A 17,677-nucleotide genomic window follows, 5' to 3' on the forward strand; every position below is an offset into this window, starting at 1 on the left:
GAGGCTGTATAGCATGCTGTTCTGGTGTGCGCACGTATCGAGAAAGGTTTTTTTTTTTTTTAATGTTTTATTATTTATTTTTGAGACAGAGAGAGACAGAGTGTGAGAAGGGGAGGGCCAGAGAGAGAGAGAGAGGGAGACACAGAATCCGAAGCAGGCTCCAGGCTCTGAGCTGTCAGCACAGAGCCCGATGCAGGGCTCGAACTCACAAACCGCGAGAGCGTGACCTGAGTCGAAGTCGGACGCTTCACCGACTCAGCCACCCAGGCGCCCCATATTGGGAAAGGCTTCTAAAGTGGCTGCAGAATCCAGCTGGCGGGCACCTTGAGGGAGCACAGGGATGGCGCCACTGGAGGCGGTTCAGCTCGGGCTGGGGCAGCGTCCCTGCTGTGCACGAGAATCCCACATTTGAAATTCAGGAGATGCGACTCAGGACCCCGGCCTCGCTCCAGGAAACGTGTGCAGGCCGGAGGCGGTGCAGGGCTCACCGTGCAGGTGCAGGAGGACCGCGGGGCAGAGGCGCCTGAGGGAGCAGAGGGGGAAGGGAGCCCGGGCGCTCGTGGTGAGAGGCGCACCACGGACAGGGGACCCACGAAACAGCCAACAGGTGGGGACAGCCTGAGTGCCCCGCAGCTCGTGGGCAGTAAGCCACACGATGCGGTATTATTCCTCCACCAGACGGGGTGGCGCTCTGGCACCTGCTGCAACGGAGACAGGCCTTGAAACCCTGGCGCTGGGTGACAGGGGCCCGAACTGACAGGCCCCGCGCGATGTCACCGACCAGGAGTGCCCACGATGGGCGGCCTGTGGACCAGAGAGCAGACCGCAGCCACGGCTGCCAGCGGGACCGGTTTCCGCGGGGAAAACATCTCGGAACTGGGTGTCGGAGGTGGTCCTAACACAACGCTGCAAAATGTGCAAGATGCTGCCGACTGGTCGCTTTAAAATGGCTGGTTTTATGTGACGTGACTTTCACTTCAGTAAAAGCAATAGTAATTGTTTCTGGAAGTGAGCCACGACCGAGTGGGCTGAGGCCACGTAGGGGGCATGGCTGCCGTTGCATGGCCCCACACAGATGGCCCCATGTGTGGGGACGGTGGTCAGGGCAGGCCCTGTGCGAAAGAGGGGGCGTCCCAGGGGCTTGGACTCATCGGTGGGCGCGTGCTCCGCGGAGGGAGGATTCTGCCAGAACCAGAATGTGAGGCTTCCGCATGCACACACACCGGGCCTCACAGTCGCCCCAAAGCTGGCCAGGGGGCCAACCAGAACGGGGTTTAGACGACTTTCCTATTTCAAGGTGATCACCCTAGGTGGGAGGGAAGGGGGTAGGACAGTCACTAATCCTATCTTTTCTTAATGGAAAACATAAGAAATCACACGTGGGGCGCCTGGGTGGCTCAGTCGGTGAAGCGTCCGACTTCGGCTCAGGTCACGATCTCACGATCCATGAGTTCGAGCCCCACGTCGGGCTCTGGGCTGATGGCTCAGAGGCTGGAGCCTGCTTCCGATTCTGTGTCTCCCTCTCTTTCTGCCCCTCCCCCATTCATGGTCTGTCTCTGTCTCAAAAATAAATAAACTTAAAAAAAAATAATAAAAAAAAAAGAAGAAATCACACGTGTGGCTAAGGCAGCTTCATTCTGACCCCTTTGCTTTAGAACAACATTAAACTGTGTTAAATTCATACAAACCCAAGCCCCACCCATCAAATCTGTATTTTATTTACACTCAGTCCAGTTTCAAAACAGGATTCCAGGTGGACCTCCATTCCCTTGGTGCTGGCGCATCATGACCGCAGAGCAGCGGGTCCGTCCGGGAGGACAGGACAGCCTGTGTCCTGCTGCCCTCTGCGAGGGGCAGCGGGGCCGACTGCACCAGGATCTGCTCCCCTCCGCCCAGGAGCCCCCGGCTCTCTGAGCACCCGCCCGCGTCACACTGCCCAGGCCTGGCCCGTCAGAGCGAAGCTGTCCAACTGGAGCTGGCCCTGGGCTTCCGGAACTCAGGAGAAGTGTCCACCACGGTGGCAAGAGCAGGGCAGAAGGAGCAGAAGGAACCATTTCTGGGGCTACCGTGGGAGCACGAAGCCAGCAGAGGGGATGGGGACGAGGATCAGCACCCCCTGACCCCTCCTCCTGGACCCGATACACCATTAGAGTCTCCGTTTCTCTGGCCCGCGTGGCCTTCTTACTAACGTCCCCTTGAGTGCCAACTCCTGGGGCCGCCTGTGACTCAGACCAGAGCCCTCCTGTGCCTGCGCTGCCGGGTCTGTGCCTTCCCTCGTCCTGCAGGTCTACCCCAACCAACACCAACCTTCCTCATTTAGGCTTTACGGCAGACACTGGTGCCCAGTGGGGGAAGCCACCACGGGCTGTGGCCTGCCTTCTCCAGGGGCCCTTGTTCGTCCACGTCAATTGTCTGTCAGTTCATCAACTTCCACAGAAGCCGTAGGTTGTTTGTTTCTCTAAATTCAGTAACTCTGAGGGCACCTGGGTGGCCCAGTCGGTTAAGCTCTTTGGCTCAGGTCATGATCTTACAGTTCATGGGTTCAAGCCCTGCATCGGGCTCTGTGCTGACAGCTCAGAGCCTGGAGCCTGCTTTGGATTCTGTGTCCGCCCCCCCCCCCCCCCGCCCCTCCCTCACTTGCACTCTGTCTCTCTTTCTCAAAAATAAACATTAAAAAAAAATTAAAAAATTAAAAAATAAAAATAAATTCAGTACTCTGAACATCAGTTGTGAGGAAACAGAAATTGTTATGATATTTGCATCCACTAAAATGCCATGTGTCCTCACTCACTTCGGGCGTCCTCCATATAGACGTGGCCCAGCTTCTCTTGGTGGCCTACAGTACAAGGCATTTTCACGGCTTTATCAAGACATGAGTGACACACGGGACAGTGAACGTGGAGAGCACGTGCCCGGATCGGCTCTGACATTTGCACGCACCCACGTACTGCTGGTCACGGGACACCGTGGGGGCGCAAAGCGGGGAGAATGCACTCGTAACACAGATACTGGACAAAGACGCCCGGTGCACAGAAACATCTCCCACAGCTCAGCAAGAAAAAGACAGAGAATGGCCAAGTTCTTGAATAGGCACCTCACGCGGAAGAGACCCAAGTGCCGGGTCAACATGGAAACAAGCTGGGCATCTCAGCGACCAGGGGTATGAAACTGAGCAGAGCAGGGACCTCCCCACGGCCAGCACAGTGACCGACACAGAGGCCGGCAGGGCCGTGCGCAGCGGGGACTCACACGCGTTGCTGTGGGAGTGAGACTGGGCTCCGGGTGCCGCACGGCCCGGCCGGTCCACACGCACACGCACAGCACACGCCCGCCGAGACACGAGTGCAAGAGAGGCGGAACGGCGCAAAACTGGAAATGACCCCAAGTGCTTGGCCTTCGTCAAATGGATAATAATAAGGTGTGACGTAGCCACACAGAACTCCAGGCACGACGAGAATGCGGCGGCGACTGCTACACACGGCCTGGGCCCATCCCGCAGACGCGGCGCATCGAGAGAAAGGGGCCGGACACACTCCACGGTTTCACTTATGTAAAGCTAAATTTTAATAAACATTCCTTGTTTGTTTTAGAAAACCATGTGTTTCGTAGTTACTGGAAGCAGAATTCTACACAAGCCCACTGTCTGCTGGAAGGTTCCTGTCTCTTCTTCCCCGGCCCGACAGGGACAGAGAGACGCAAATCTGCTACGGTGCTGAGTTTAACCACTGCTCTCTGCAGGTCCCCTGGGTGCCGAGGCTCTTTGGTTGGGTACGTACACGTTTGAAAACAAAACATATCAAAAGTGATGTAGCCACGGTGGTTTGAAGAGGGAAGTTTATAGCTCCAAGTACTTACATCAGAAAACAAGATGATGGAGAGACCATGGGACTCTTGATCTCGGGGTCATGAGTTCGAGCCCCATGTTCGGTATAGAGATTACATTAAAATGTTTAAAAAAAAAAGTTAAAAAAAAAAGAAAAAAAAAATAAACAAGATGATGGAATAGAACAAAGTATATCCAAAGTAGAAATCAGAAAATAGTAAAGAATGGAAACCACTTAACTAGAGGCAAATAACAGAAAAACAAAAGTAACAACAAAACTGAATGTTATTTTTGTGATTCATAACATCGACAAACCTTTGGAAGACTGATTTTTTTTTAAATAAGAGAGAAAGCACAAATACTAAGAATTTTAGAAAAATGATGCCATTACCCATCCTACAGGCATCTGAAGAATAATTTAAAAAGATTATGAACTAACTTCATGTCAACAAATTATGCTACGTAAATGGAGAAATTCCTTGAAATACACAATTTACCAAATGAATACAAAAAGAAACACACCACCTGCACAGTGTCACGTCTATTGTTCCTAAATAATGCATTCATAATTGAAAACTACTCTGTAAAAAAGAAGTCCAGCCCAGATAGCTTCACTGGTGAATTCTATCAAGTTTTTTAAGGAAGAAACAATACCAGTCTTACAGAAGCTCATTTAGAAGATAGAGAAATCGAGCACCTTCTAACTTGTTTTATGAGATCAGCATTTTCCAAACACCGGAGCCTGATAAGGCCATTACAAGAAAACCATAGATCGAGATTTCTCGTGAGCATACACGCAGACTTCCTTAACGAAATATTAGCAAATTAGCAGTAATATAAAAAATATAATACATCATGACTGCTGAAGTACACATCGGGAATGCAAGGTTGGTTTAACTTTGAAAACCAATCACTTAGAGTCTACACTCACAGAATGAAGGACAACCCTATGATCACCTCAACAGAGGCAGGAGGTGTGTTTGACGAAATGTACAGGTGTTCATGATGAAGACTCCACAAATGAGAACAGGACCTCTTAACTGTCACACGGGACACCTACAGAGTCTGCAGCTAAGACCACATTTAGCTGTAACGCAGTGAATGCTCTCCCACGATGGGGAACAAGGCAAGGCTGTCCACTCTCATCATTTTCCTTAATGTTATGCAGCCCTGGCCCACGACATAGGAAAAGTTAAAAATAAACCACAGAAAAGACAACCTAGTGGTCTACAGAGAAGATCCTAAGGACTCTACAAACCCCTTCCAGAGCTAAAAACTCTGTGAATTAAGCAAGGTTACGTGATACATGGTCTATACATAAAATTTTTTTGAACTTCTAATGTACTATCAACAAGCCATTGAAAAGAGATTTTCCAAGTCCCTCTTACAATAGCACCAAAGTCCTTTTAAGGTAGGACCATGTCTAAGAAAGCTGTACAAGACCCTCCATGTAACACTGCAAACCACTGAGAGATTAAGCAGGACCGAGGTAAGTGGAGACTGCCCCTTGCTCCTGGGGGGATTGTGAACATTGTGCGGGACCCACCTTTTCCCAAAGGTAGTTATAGAACCAATGCAATTTCAGCCAAAGCCTTAGCTGGCTTTCTTGGGCAGAAAGGGGTGATCAGACACTAAAATTTATATGCAAATCTAAATGACCTAGAATAGTGAAAAATAATGCTTAAAAAAAGAGCAAAGTTGGAAGACTTGCACTACCTGATTTTAAGACTTCATATAAGGGTACAGTAATCGGGTGCTTGGGTGGCTCAGTCAATTAAGCATCTGAGTCTTGGTTTTGACTCAGGTCACGATCACACAGTTCATGAGATGGAGCCCCGAACTGGGCTGCGTGCTGACAGCGCAGAGCCTGCTTAGGATTCTCTCTCTCTGCCTCTCCCCTGCATGTGCTCTCTCCCTCTATCAAAATAAATAAATAAGTTAATTAATAAATATTAAAAAAATTTTTTTTAACGTTTATTCATTTTTGAGAGACAGAGACAGAGCATGAGTGGGGGAGTTGCAGAGAGGGAGATGCAGAATCCGAAGTAGGCTCCAGGCTCCGAGCTGTCAGCACAGAGCCTGATGCAGAGCTGAAACCCATGAGCTGTGAGACCATGACCTGAGTCAAAGTCAGACACTTAACCAACTGAGCCCCCCAGGCGCCCCTTTAATACTTTGAGTGTAGAGTTTTGTGACCACCAACAGTTTCTTGTTTTGTAGACAATGGGAAAGTAATACCTGAGAAAAGTTAGCGTACGTTTTGGTCCGAATTAGTCTGTGCTCACTGGAACAGGTTGTTGAAAGGCAGGACTCTCACATTTATTGCACGTGAATGAACACCCTCCTTCCTGTACTGATGGGCTGGTGATGAAGTGCACGCACGCTCCTTGGCACCACGCCTATGCCCGTGCCTTGCGGTGATTCACTGTTGCGCATTGGCTGCCCCATCTAGCCCGAACCCAAGGCTCTGGGCCCCATAGGAGGTTCGCACACCTCCAAGGCCTTCGAGAAGACATAGGAGTCGCTCTTATTGCCCAAAGTCTTACTGAAAACTTAACATTTGTTCAGAGTAAAATTAAATGGCTAATTAAAATGTTACATGTCCTTGCTTTTCAAAATGTGTAAAGTCAGTTTGTTAGCTCTTTGCCTTTAAATTTTTTAATTTTGTTTTTTTCATTTATTGTTTTTTTAATGTTTTTATTTATTTTTGAGACAGAGAGAGACAGAGCATGAGCAGGGGAGGGACAGAGAGAGAGGGAGACACAGAATCGGAAGCAGGCTTCCAGGCTCCGAGCTGTCAGCACAGAGCCTGACGCGGGGCTCGAACCCACGAACCGTGAGATCACGACCTGAGCCGAAGTCGGACGATCAGCCAACTGAGCCCCCCAGGCACCCCGAAAAACGTTTTTAAAAAAGGTACAGTAATGAAGACTGTGTGGCGCTGGTATGAAGACGGACGCAGGGCAATGGAACAGACTCGCTGTTCACCAACGGCCTCCAGCGCATGTGGTCACCTGGGTTTTCCAATGGCACAAGGCACTGACAAGGTCTATGGGGCAATGTGAGCCTTCCACAAGTGGTGCTGGAGCAGCTGAGCATCATTGCGAGAAGTGCTAACTGTGCCGTGCCCAAAACATAATTCTTGGTAGATTGCAAACATACACACAAGACAACTCCTGGAAGAAAAACATACGGTCATACTTTTGCAGCCTGGAGACAGGCGAAGACTTCTCAGACACGATGCCAGAAATGCTAACCATGAAAAAATTGATAAGTTGTGCTTCGCAGAAATCAAAACCGTCTGCTCTTTAAAGGACACTACTAAGGAAGTGAAATATTTGCAAATACACACATCCAACATAGAGCCTGTAACCAAAATATATAAAGAACTTCTGCAAATTAAGAACAAAATTATTGCCCCTCCCCTGCTCACACTCTCTCTCTCAAAATAAATAAACTTAAAAAAAATAGTTCAGAGCTCTGCATTTTACTGTAATTACCCCCCCATACGTAAAAAAGAGATGATGCCACTTTGCAGAGGGGGCAGGTTATAGGTATCCAGCCTTTTACGCTGCAGGAAGGAGCCGTTCACTGAGTGAGCGCAGGAAACGGGATCAGAGAGGCTGAGTGACCATGCAACAGTCACAGGGCCAAGAGACAGAGCAGTGGGTCAGAATCCAGTCTCCGGGATCCTCACGCACCTGTGCCCAGGGCCAGATGGGAGGGGCCAACCAAGATGCTGAGAGAGACCGGGGGCTATGAGGGTGGTGCAGTGGGGGGCTGGCCGGTGATGGGGGTGGGAAGCTGCTCAGAAGGCTCTCAGGGGGACACAGGTATTCAGAGTGGGCTCAGCTCGTGGGAAGGGGCACCAAGGGGTGCCAAGGGGCGTGTCGACACGAAGCCCACGTCATGTGAGCAGGACCCGGCAAGGGTGACCACGGAGGCCCAACCAGCAGGACTTGCTGGTGGCTCTGGGGCCCAGGGCTGAGGAGAGGAGGCCAGGAGGAGCCACGGCTGTGGCCTCTGCCACTCCCCCCAGCTCTGGGGCGAGGCCCTCTCTGATGGGCAGCTAGGCTGGGTGGGGGCAGCCATGCCAGATGCCCTCCTGGCCCCTGCCTGCATGGAGCCACCACGGCCGGACCAGCTGGCCACAGAGTCCTCAGGGGAGTGGGCCAGCTCTGAGACTGCTCAGTCAGCAGTGGCCCCGGGCACCCCGCACAACCCAGTGCTCAGCCCCAGGACCAGCCCGACCCGCACAGAATCACCCCTCTCCCCCACACTGCCTGGAGGCTGTGCCCACAGAATGTGTCCCGGGCTCCGTTTGGGCAGAGCTAACCAGCCGTGCCAGGGGCCACCCCTCTCTAGAAACAGGGTGCTGGGTGCAGGCTGCTGGTCTCCTTTGGAAGCCCTTTGAAACCTGGCCAAGGCGCCTGGGTGACTCGGTCAAGCATCCCAAATCCAGCTCAGGTCATGATCTCCTGGTTCGCAGGTTTGAGCCCTGTGCCTGGCTCTGTGCTGACAGCTCAGAGCCCGGAGCTACTTCAGATTCTGTGTCTCCCTCTCTCTCTCCTCCTCCCCATCTTTCTCTCAAAAATAAAATGAACATTAAAAAAAATTTAAAAAAAAAAGAAAAGAAACCTGGCCAAAACGGAGAAGTTTGCACAGTACAAAATTTATTTTTATTCTGAAGCCCAATGATACACCTCAGATCACATCTGTGTGTGCATGTGCCTGTGGGTGCGGCTCTGCGTGTGTCCATGTGTGCTCGTGTCTGGGAGTGTGTGCGTGCATGTGCTGGCTGTGGGGGCAGCTCTGTGCCTGTGCATGTGTTCATGTCTGTGGGCGCATGCGCACGTGTGTGCCCGTGGACGTGGCTCTACATGTGTGCACACGTGTGTGCCCGTGGATGTGGCTCGGTGTGTACATGCATGTGCATGCGTGTGCCCGTGGCTTTCTGTGTGTGTGTGCGTGTGCCCACGCACGCCCCTGGATGTGGCTCTGTGTGTGTTCATGCACATGTGTGCCCCCGTGGATGTGGCTGTGTGTACATGCATGTGCACACGTGTGTATGTGTGCACATGGAGGCCTGACACAGGCTCTCTTCGAGTGGGTTTACTGGGCAGCTGGCCCCGGGTCTGACAGACACGTCCAGCCTGGAGCCTGCATGCTTCCCTGGGATCCTGGCAACTTCTAGGCTGTGGGAAGGATGTGTGTTAGGAGGGTGCCGGCTGATCCAGACCTTCCCCCAGAGAACTCCCGTGAGCTGCAGGGGAGGGAGGTGCCAGGGAAAAGCTGTCGAGGGAGCCTGGGGCCTCGCAGCCGTTTATCACCACCCCCCCTGCCCCGCTGCGAGCTGCCGCCTCCGCCCCTGCAGCTGCTGGGCCTCAGGCTGAAGGACCGATTTATCCCCAAAGGCACGAAGGCCCTTGCCAAGCCGATGAGGCTGGATGGTCGCGCCCCCGTGCGTCAGCTTACACGTCAAGAGCTGCCAGACCCCAGGCTGCCACGGTGCGCCATCTGCCTGGGGGGCCCGAACTGGCCCCGTGCACAGGTGGGGCCGCCCTGGGGCCCCTGCAGCTCACACAGCCCCAAGCACCTCCCGTCAGTTAATATCCTACTTAAGCCTCACCGAGAATCAGTTACTGTCTACCTGGCCTTCTAACAGCTTGCAAACAAACTGACGGGATTCAGACCGTGCCTCTGTGTTCAGGACACGGCCTCACCCAGGGGGCGGCCTCCACCTGACCCAGGAAGCTCCTTGTCCCAAAAGGTGCTCTGAGGTTCTGCTGCCGGCTCCTGGCAGGTCCGGGCGCTGCCCTCCAAGGGGCTCAGCAAGCTGTCCTGCAGCGTCCGGCCTGGCTCTCTGCGCCCGAGAGACACTTGTTGAGTGCGTGAGTGAATGAATGAATGAGGCAGGGAGTGAAGGAGTGAGCGTGGGAGAGGGGCACGTTTCTGCCCGGTGTCCCAGAGCCGGCTTCCGCAGCACAGCCCGCAGGCTGCCTCGAGCCAGTCGGCGCCCGGGCGCAGCCCCGCTGGGACCTGGATGCCGGCCAGGCTAGGACGCAGTGGAGGGGCCACCTCCCACGGCCTGGGGGCTCTGGGCAGAGGGACAGGTCTGGGGGCTCCGCCTGCCCGGGGAAGCACCAGCAGCCGACCCTGGCCCAGCGCGCACGAGCGGGCAGCCTGGCGTCTCCGTCAGGCCGAGCCCACGCTGCGTTTGCATAAACAGAAGCAGTGCAGCACTGTTAAGGGAAAGTTGCTATTTTAAATTCCATCTCACGGTAAGTGCACGGTTTTATGTCAGACCTTTTCTTTGAAAAGACATTTGCACATGGTTTTGATGGAAAAGTCGAGATTTAAAGATTAATAAACCACATGGTTGTTTGTTTTGCAGGAAATGAGTATCGACAAAGCCTTTACCAGGCTGACATTTACCCAAGGCTCGGGAACCTGGTGGGCCTGGCCTCGGGGCTGTCCCCTGCCCCTCGTCCAGGCAGAAGCTGGCCCGGTCCTCAGGCCACCTCAGTGCCTCAGGCAAATGCAAGTCGGAGCATCAGGGGACCAGGGCAGGAAGGGCCCTTAGACCTCCCTGCTGTGATGTCCCCTCAGCAGCTGGGGCCTCTCTGGTGCAGAGCCACATGCCGGCCAGGACCCCCGTGGCAGGCTGGCCTCCTCCCCTCCCAGGACCAGTGGCTGGGGCACAGGCACCCTCTCTTCCAGTCTCCAGGGGACATCCCAGCTGCTGGGACCAGGCTGCTACACCTCGGAGAAAGGCAGATCAGAGGTCACAGCTGTGATGGGGACCCTAAGAAATCAGTCCATGGCCCCTGAGCCCCAAGGACCCACCCCTGACACAACAGGGCTTCCTTGAGGCACCAAAGGGGGCCCAGTCCAGGGCGCCGTCCCCAGCACCTGCCGCACTGCCACTGGGCCCACCCAACAGCCGTCAGGGCAGGTACACTGTCCGCGTGCCCACCAGCATAGGGCCGCAGGCGTCCACACACAGACCTCTGGGTGGGGGTGGGTGGGGGACGAGCTGGTGCCCACAAGCAAGAGGGGGTGTGCGACAGCAAAGGAGCCCCGTCCTCAGTGGAGAAGTGGTCCTGGCACCCCGTGCACCAGCTAACAGCCCGACCCTTCCTGTGGACCTGAGCCGAAGGAGAGCCCGCCACCATGCGTGACCTACTCCAGGGTCACCCCAGAGCCCAGTGTCCATCCTTCCACCTTGACCCGCTTTCCTCAACATGCCTCCTCCAATGACAAGATTTCACGGCACCAGAAGACCAGGGTGGGGCCAGCCCCATGTAGCCTAATCATCTGCACCCCTGAGTTTAAATTGGACAGTCTGGGACCACCGGACCCCTGCACCTGCCCCCCAGAGCCCACCCAACTTGTCTTCCTCTGGCACGCACCAGACCTCACACGACCCCCCTCCATTAGAGAGGCGCCTTGGCCTCCCGCCTGCCGGGCACCTCCGTGAGGAGGCCAAAGATGCTCTCACTTGCGGGGAAGCAGAGTTTACGGGAAGTCCAGTCTGTCCGGAAAATCTAGGCGCCAGCCCCTTCTGGGGGCCTCCTGCCGCAGGGAAGTGGTGAAGACAGATGTCCAGCAAGGGTGGGAAGACAGCAAGGAAAATGTTCACAGAAAGACATAAAATGGTGAGCCATAAGGGCCGGCTTGGGGTTGGCTGTGTCAGTGCCCTGACCCGACAGACCCCTCCGTGGATCCCTGGCCAGGGACATGTCAGGGCCACCACCCTGAGCTGGCTCCAGGGCGTTTAGACAGGGCCCACATGCTTGCTCACATCCCGGAGGCATGACCACATGTGTGGGGAAGCCCGTGCTTCTGCTCCTGGGCTGGTCTGGACGGCCGTGCCCTGGCCACGCCACACCCCCAGTGGCCAAGATGCCGCCCCCTCCTCCAGCCCAGCACCCCTTCCTCCCCATTCTGGCTCAAGAGGTTGGACTGTCATCCTAGGAAAGGGTGGGCGTATTTTTGGCTAAATTGAACAGAATTAAGGAAAGGTATTATTTCAAGACAGAGCATAAGACTTCTGTTTCATGTTTCCAAAAATAAGAATCAGAAGAACTGAGTGGCGCCAGGAGTCTGCATTCTTGTGGGTGCTCCATCCAGCCTGTGGTTTCCAGGACGAGAGTCTTGGCCAGGATACGAAACCATGTGAAGGTGGGATAAAGCTGGCCGTGCCTAAGAGGCGCCCCCCGAGAGACGTGAGGGGAAGAGACAGGACTCACTAGCATCGGGAGACGGCCGGGCAGGGGTGAGCCGGGACCACACCGGGGACCCAGACCTCCAGGAGTCAGGAACATGGGCATCCTGCCTCCCCTGCAACCTGAGCTTCTCCTTGTGAGTGGGCGTCAGGAGCCTGGAGAGCCTGCCCGCCACCCACTATCTTCACTCCTGCGCCCACGGCCTCCAGCGGACAGCACCATGGACAGCACCTGCTAGCCTGGGACCCTGGGACGACCCCCACGGGCTCCGGTCCAGACCTGGAGGGGTCTGCGTGTGGCCTGGACCTGAGCAGGGGGAAAGCCCTGCATAGAACAGGTTTCTCCTCTGTGTCCCTTGAACACGTATGTGCGCACACACACTCCTTTCCAATCCTCTGCCTTCAGACTGCAATTCACTTCTTACCTGGGGCCTCAGCATACCGGCCTGACCCTCCACCCCATCAGTACTCAGCCCTGCCACCCAGGGCCAGGCTGCCCTCTGACCAGCTGGGATGAGGGTTTTGTCACCTCCCGAATCACATCAGGTCACATTCATCCTGCAGAAGTCAGGTGCATGGCAGAGCTTCCGCGTCCCGAGCGGTGGGATCCTCAAGGGGACAGACCCCCTTCAGGTGAAGACTCCCAGGGATCCCATCTCCCGCCACCCTCACCGCAGTCCTTGCCCTCTGATAGGACTTTTAAAAGGGGGTGAGGGATACAGTCTGCCATATAACCAGACAGACAGACTGTCCCTGTGCTGGTGACAAGGGGAAATAGAGGGCAGAGTACAGGCTCACAGCAGCACCCCCCCCCCCCACCCACCCAGGGGAATACGTGTGACATTCCTCAGACACTCCTGGCCGCCCAAGAACAAAGGAAAGGGGTTTAAGTGCTGGCCACGCCGATGTGGGAAACTCAGGCAAACGAAAAGTTAAGTTCCCTTACTGCCACAGCCCACCCACAAGTCCTTGAGACCGGCAGAGTGACCTCCCTCTGGGACCTCAGCTGCCTCGACGAGGACGCTTTGCTGGGGCAAAAGAGAGTCTTAGCTTGACGTCATCCCAACCCCCAGGATCCTGCACGTCTACTTCCTTTACCTCGACTCCCCCAAGTATATGCTGGCGATCACACCCCCAAGCTGATGGCCCCCGATACACATCTGGAGGGTGTCGTGACTGAGGTTTCATTAAGCGGTCATAAGTGGAGCTTCCCTAGCAACAGCCAGCCCCTCGAGGTCCTTGCTTCCAAGATTCCTTAGGGACTTGCTCTATCCCTGACCCCTTCGAACCTGAGGGGATATAATGAGTCACCTGTCACGACCCCAGGGCAGCTCTTCCTGCCCACGGGTGGGTCCCGTCCCCGTGCTTTAATGAGATCACCTTTTTGCACCAAAGACGTCTTCAGGGATTCTTTCTTGGCCGCCGGCTCCACAGCCCCCACAATACCCCCAAACCTCGTCACTGGCATGTGGAGAGAGACCCAAAGACATCCAGAACTCAGTGCGGGACACAGGGGGCTTGTGAAGACATGTGACATTTAGTCCCCCTCAGACCTGATGACAAAACAGATTCCCAAAACAACACAGACAGGCGTGTGCACACACACTGAACCCACAAGAGCTCTAAACAACGGGTGACAGTGAATTCATTTGTAATTCTACAGCAAGACAGACAAATCCAGAAACCACAGAGGCATCAGTTCAATCATATGCGAGATGATAAAACTTCTGTAGAGAGAAAAAATAAACACTTTTTAAATCAAAATGCTACCAACTGTGAAAGAGTATTCGCAAGAAATATGACAAGGGGGGCTCATTTCCTCCCGTCACGGTGAACCTGTAAGATTCGTGAGAAACCCAACTGGACAGGAAAAGAAGCGGGGGCCCCAGGCAGGTCAGAATGCAACCGTGTCCCCCCTGCACCCTCAGCGTGAAGATGTCCACGGACAACACAGGGACCCCATTCTGACCTGTCACAGTGAAAGGTCTGGTTCTGCCTCGTGCTGTCCGCGCTCCTGGTGGGGGTGGGGAGGCCCAGCCCTCGCAGGAGCTGCTTGCAGCGGGGTGTCGGGGCACACCCCCTCTCTCAGGCAACAAAGCCGCTGCCGTAGGGTCCATCAAGGTCTGTGGGCAGCGCACGCACAGCTACAAAACCCAAATCGCCTGAACGACCCAGGTGCCACAGCCAGTGGTCGTCGCGTGGCTCCGTCACAGCTGTGACGCGAACTTCGTGCGGATGCTGAAAACCAGGCAGATTTCTGTGCCGATGAGGCAAGTGCGAGGTTTTCATAAAAGTGCGGAGAACCTGCGGACGGCGGCTCCTTCTGCGTAAACGCGCCTCTCGACGCGGGGGGCCCGTGTGTGCAGACACGAGCCCGCGAGTGACCCGGGCCTTCCCCTCCCCTCCCCGCCCCTCGGCGCGGCTCTCCGGTTCACACCCTGCACGTGAGGTACTTTCTCAGGCCAACAGGGATTATCTGGGCCTCAGATGATTTCTTTACACCTCTCTGTTTATCAAAAACAACAAGCCCTGTTGCATGCGCTGCCCCCCCCCCCCAACTGGAAGAGAGAAGTCCATTCTGCCTGCTCTGATGGCCCGGCATGGGGCCCTAGCTCAGGGGGACCAGCTCAGTGGGAACCAGAACCTAGAACCAGTTCCGGGGGCTAGGGAGCCCTCAGATCCAGGCGACGAAGCACATGTCAGGCGGGGCTGCTCCCGCGTGAGCCTCAGGCCGGCTCCAGGGGAAGCCTCTGTCCTTCCGTCCGTCTGTCCGCGGCGCGGTGGAGGGGAGGGGTTTGTGCTCTGCACCCAGGCCGGCGCAGCACCAGCACTCGTGGGCAGGCCAGGCTCTAAACTGCGCAGCCGGCCGCCGCACTGTGCTCGGCAAGAGCTCGGGCTGCGCCGGAAACGCCACGGGACTTCAGAGGCGCCGATGACCGTGGCACCCGCAGGTTTTGCGGAACCACCTGCCACAGAAAAAAGTGGACTTCTGTGGCCCCTCCGTGGGCCACGCAACCCCGGCAGAGCCAGAGTGCTGGCCAGGCCAGGCAGTCCCCCAGGCGTCAGCAACGTTGGCCCCAGACGCACACAGCACGGTGTGTTCTCTGTGGCGGCTCTGTGAGGCCTCCTTCCAGGGCTGGGCACCAGCCGCCCCTTTGGTGTCTCCTGACCGTGAACCATGTTGCCCACATCACTCCTGGCCCTTGGCTTCGTTGGGGAAGCCCCCACTTAAGGAAAGAAACAGGAAAGTCAGGGACAGTTAGACAAATGCAGCAAAGGGCATTCTGATCTCTCGGCTGCCCTCGTGGGACCGGGGCCATCAGTTAAACGTCTTGGCCACCTACTGCCACTCCTGCTCGGAGCTCAGCCAGCAGAGGAGATTCTCCATATCCTGTTTACAGCAGAGGGAAGGGAGCCCTGGGGGAAGGCTCCGGATGGTAAAGCCACAACTCAGCAGGTCCATGACAGGAGGCAGGCCCTTGTCAGCCCCTCAGAGGCTAGGGCCTGAGTCCTCTGCTCCCCCACAAAGGGCCACCGCCAATGTGGACAGCCCACGTGCACCAGGTGCAGGCGTCCCGGGGATGGCGTGGGGTCTGGAGGGTAAGGCACAACCTGTGGTCAGCTGACGACCCGGGGACCCGGCTGCACTTGCCATCTGGCCAGAGTCTGCTACTCTGTCTGGAAACCACTGGAAGCAGCTCTGGGAAGGCCCTGGCTCCCTGTGCTCAGCAGCGAGTGGCACGCGGCTGGCAGCTTCAGGGGCAAGGGCAGGTGGTGTTTCCTTGCCGTGTGACCAGGACCCCCGTTCACCTGGGCTGCAGGCCACGGCCTGAGGCCCGACACAGGGGGGCCGCTGTGCTCACTGGGCGCAGAGGAAGAGGACGAGGGAGCAGTTTGCTCCCTGGAGCAGATCTGGGTGGCATCTGTGGGAGGACAGTCTCCTCGGCAGCTGCAGAAGCAGGGAGCCTCTGGCCGGCTTTCTTGGTCCCAGCGCCTGCCGCAGAGCCGAGGGCCCGGGAGGGGAGAGGGGGATGTAGACAGAGGCTGCCATGGAGATGACCCAGCGCCACAGCGAGTGGGGTAAGCCGATGACGCCTGCTCTGCATGGAAGCCACCAGCTGTCGCCTCCCACCCCTTCGCCCCCATGGGCCCAGATGGCTCCCACTTCTCCCCACACGGTCCCAGGCTGTCTCCGCGGGCCCAGCCCAGACCCCGCGCCCCCATTCAAAGGCCAAGGGTCCCGAGTGCCAGAGGTAACAGGGAGACAGGGACAGATGAACACGCACGCACGGCACACAGCCAGCGCCCAAAGGGCCAGATTCTCCAAATTCTGGGACTTGCTGCTGAGGCCTTTGCAGGCCGACTGAGGAGAAGCATCCTATAGGCACGTAGCCTTTAAGAGGAGACAAGGACCAGACAAGGCCCAAGACCACCCAGGCCACACGCACGGGCTTGCCAGGCTGCAGGGGAAACCCAGGAGCATGGCCTTGCAGATCAGGAGGCAGTGGCTCACGGTGGAGAACACGGGAAGAGGCAGAGGCAAAGCCATCCCACGCAGACACCACGCTGACCACACGGGCCCTTTGCATCCAGATCAACAGTCCATGGCTGCAGCGCTGGGACCAGCAGACAAAGACCAGGGACAAATTCAGTACAGTCACAGGGCTAAGGTGCTGGGGTGTCAGTGAAAAAGATTCCTCTCCCTTTATTTTCTAACACGTGGAAATTGATAAACAATTGATAAACAATTAATAGATGGAGAAAAAGGAAAAACAGAAAAAATAGTGCACCTGTAGACTCCAATGCAAACATATATACGATTATATTAAAGCAAGTGGATTAATATTCCAACTAAATGGCTGATGTTTTCAGACTGGATTTTAAAAAAGCAAAACTTAATGACGTGTTATTTATAAAAGAACTACTTCTTACTTAAAGATATAGATGGCATAAATGTCAAAGGGTGTAAAATGATATATCGTGCAAATATCAATCAAAAGAAAGCCACATGGTCTCATATATATCAAAGTGGCCTTTAAGCCAAGGACTGTTATTGGTGACAAAGAGAGATAGTTCCTAACGACCACAGGACCACGCCACCAAACAGACACAACAGTGCCAGCCACGCACACACCCACCCAGCAGCAAAACCAGACAGAACGACAGGAAGACACAGACCAACTGACAGGGTTGGAAGTTTTCTTCTCTTGGTAACAGAGGAGACACAAAACACCACTACCAGGAATGACAGGGGAGGCATCACTACAGACATTAGGAGAACGACAACTTTATGCCAATGAAGTCACTAGCTTAGCTGAAATGGGCAGATTCCAGTCCTTGAATGGGAATCCAAAACTAACACGGGAAGAAATGGAAAATGCAAATATGCCGTATCTATTAAAGAAATTGAGTTTGTAATTAAAATCTTCCCACAAGGAAAACTCTAGGCTCAAATGGCTTTGCCGGTGCACTCTAGCAAACACTTGAGGAAGTCATGCAAACTTGTTCAGAAAACAGAAGGGGAGAGAACACCTACAACCCATTTTCTGAGACCAGCATAAACCTGATACCAGAACCGGACGAGGACATTGCAAGAAAAGAAAATCTAGGACAATATCCCTAATGAG

General features: G+C 55.0%; 1 protein-coding gene across 2 annotated transcripts in view; it reads right to left on the reverse strand.

Annotated features, from left to right (window-relative positions):
* Positions 1-17,677, reverse strand: part of STK32C (serine/threonine kinase 32C) — a 93,841-nt gene that overhangs the window by 41,778 nt on the left and 34,386 nt on the right. The gene's annotated exons all lie outside the window — the stretch shown is intronic.

The sequence above is a fragment of the Prionailurus bengalensis genome, chromosome D2, assembly GCF_016509475.1.
Source record: "Prionailurus bengalensis isolate Pbe53 chromosome D2, Fcat_Pben_1.1_paternal_pri, whole genome shotgun sequence".
Taxonomy (NCBI): Eukaryota; Metazoa; Chordata; class Mammalia; order Carnivora; family Felidae; genus Prionailurus; species Prionailurus bengalensis.